This window comes from Mus pahari, chromosome 7 (genome assembly GCF_900095145.1).
Source record: "Mus pahari chromosome 7, PAHARI_EIJ_v1.1, whole genome shotgun sequence".
NCBI lineage: Eukaryota > Metazoa > Chordata > Mammalia > Rodentia > Muridae > Mus > Mus pahari.
In genome coordinates this window covers 102,904,234-102,906,828 of record NC_034596.1, presented here as the reverse complement: position 1 = coordinate 102,906,828, position 2,595 = coordinate 102,904,234, and the positions used below count along the sequence as shown (strand labels likewise).

Sequence of the window (2,595 nt, the reverse complement as noted above, 5' to 3'; positions counted from 1 at the left end):
TGTGTGTGTGTGTGTGTGTGTGTGTGTGTGTGTGTGTGTGTGTGTAGAAAGAATTAAGTAATGTCAGAAACTACTGTTACCTTCTTAACCTATCTACCGAAATCATAAACATGAAGCTGTGTTGTCATGGTGTCACCTCAGCAGTGAAGGATTTTACACTGTAGTGTCCAAGGACAGTGAGTCTGAGAGTTTGGTAGCCTTATTGCTTTCAATGTGACTTTTTCCTCAGAGAGATAGTGACACTTATCCTCCGCACAGTCACATTTCTTACACTGGCCATATTTAAATCCCCACACTTCATTCCTGCACTTCATCCCCAGTAATTACAAAGTGTGGGAAAATAATCAGAATTGGAAGCAGGTGTGTCTGTCTCACCTACAGTCAATCCCATTCCTCGGGGGCCTGAGAAAACAGGGTCGGGAGGTCAAGACTATCCAAGGGCTACATAGCAAGACCCTTGAGAAGAAACAAAGTGGGGAGGTGAGAGGGCTAGTCAACCATCCTAAAAATGAGATTAAACCCTTGTGGTACATACCTCTAATCCTACACACAGGCTACTGATACAGTTGGCCCCATAGTCAGACCCTGTCTCAAAAATACAGTATTATAGTGAATAATCTTTAGTTCCACAAACATTCCTTGAGTGCTGATGTGTGACTCAGTGATAGAACGTTTATCTATTATGTGTAAGGCCCTGAGTGTGTTCTCCCACCATGGTGGGACGTGAGAGGCATCAAGTCCTGAGCACTAGAGGATGTGAGCCTTCACTCAGCAGGTTGGATGGGCTTTGAGCTTGGGCCCTCTTGTATAATGAATGTTACAGCCAATGATTAGGCCAAGGCAGGGATGAGGAAGCACACAGGGGCCCTAGAGGCACAGAGGAGTTGGGATGTTACTGTTTGCCCAGGCTGCGTTTATAAATACCTAAAGCCAAGTAGCAAGTCTGTATCTACTGGAGGCAACAAATACACTGACCTTTATTCCAGCTAGGAAAATCATTAAAACTTTTAAAACATTTTTGTTATTTTATTATTCTGGTAGCACATGTCAATCGTAGCCCTAGGAAGGGAAAGACAGAAGGACCCCTCTGGGTTTAAGGCTAGCCTGGTCTAAATAATGAGACACTGTCTCAAACAATATATATATTTGAATTCCATTTGAACTTATTAAGAAGGATGTGTGTAAGTAGATAGGTCAGTGGACACCTTACAGGACAGTTCTCTCCTTCTACAATGTCAGTCCTGGGAATCAAATTCAGATCAGGCAGCGCTGTAACAGCTGAACCCTTTCATTGCCTGCCCCCAACACACAGAGATGAATTTTTCATTTGTTCCTGTCAGATCCATGTGAACATGGAGACTCTGCAGTCCTGGGAGGAATTTAAGTGGATCTAAGATGAAGATCTGACCTCGGGTCTTCAGTGGTCTGTGGTAACATAGTCACCAGACTTGTCCCACATGTGCCAGCCTTCTCTCATTCCTCAGAATAGCTGAGGAAGTGCTCGAGCCTCAGCGGGGATACACCTCTCTCACGGGCTCCGCTCTTTCTCTCTCACGGGCAGGCTGCTGGCAGGACACAGTGACCCTAGCTTTCATTTGTGAGGCTCTCCATGTGTTGCTTAGGCTGGCCTTGAACTCGTGCACAAGTGGGGGCCAAGGCAGTGAGACACTGTCTCACACGCAGCTTCTGCTCTGTGCAGCAGGCTTAACCACTAGAGCCCTCCTGCCCTTGTTTTCCGCACTCCTGCCTTGCCTGGTGCCCCAGCATGGGACAAGAGCTCACTTTGCTTTTAGCACACAAACTCTTGTGGTTTTGGCCCTGTGCTCCCTTCAGCAGCACTGCCATCTCCAGTTTGATGGACAGTTTACAAGTCTGCCCTCTCTGCACTTAAATGTCTGTGGCGGTCTTAGTCAGGGTTTCTGTTGTTGTGATAAAACACCAGGACCAAAAGCAAGCTGGGGAGGAAAGGGTTGTTTGACTGATATTTCTACATTGTAGACAGTCATTGAAGGAAGTCACAGTAGGAACTCAAACAGGGCAGGAATCTAAAGCAGGAGCCCTTGCAGAGGCCATGAAGGGGTGCTACTTGCTGACTGGTTCCTCATGGCTTGCTCAGCCTGCTGTCTTATCCCAGGACCACTAGCCCAGAGATGCACCACCACCTCAATGGACTGGACCCCTTCAGCCACCAATTAAGACAATGCCTTACAGCTGGATCTTACGGACGCATTTTCTAATTGGAGATTCGAGTTTGTGTTAAGTTGGCACAAGACTAGCCAGCACAGTAGTCAACTGAGAGCAGAAGTCTGTAGCAAGTCCTTGAATAAGATTACGAAGGTAGTGAGTCAAGAGGAGGGAGCGCACCACAGGCTCTGCCTTCCCGGCCCGTTCTGAGCATGGCATTGTGTGTCTCTGGTGAGCTCAGCTCCTAACTGCTGCTCACCTGCGCCCAGTGAGGACTTTGTCTCGCTTTAAGAGTATGGGCTGAAGTTGACTATTAGAAAATATATCCTTGCCGGGTGGTGGTAGTGCACGCCTTTAATCCCAGCACTTGGGAGGCAGAGGCAGGCGGATTTCTGAGTCCGAGGCCAGCCT

At 47.6% G+C, this 2,595-nt stretch overlaps 1 protein-coding gene across 1 annotated transcript in view; it reads left to right on the top strand.

Moving 5' to 3' along the window:
* Wars (tryptophanyl-tRNA synthetase) overlaps positions 1-2,595 on the top strand; it is a 33,608-nt gene that overhangs the window by 18,657 nt on the left and 12,356 nt on the right. The gene's annotated exons all lie outside the window — the stretch shown is intronic.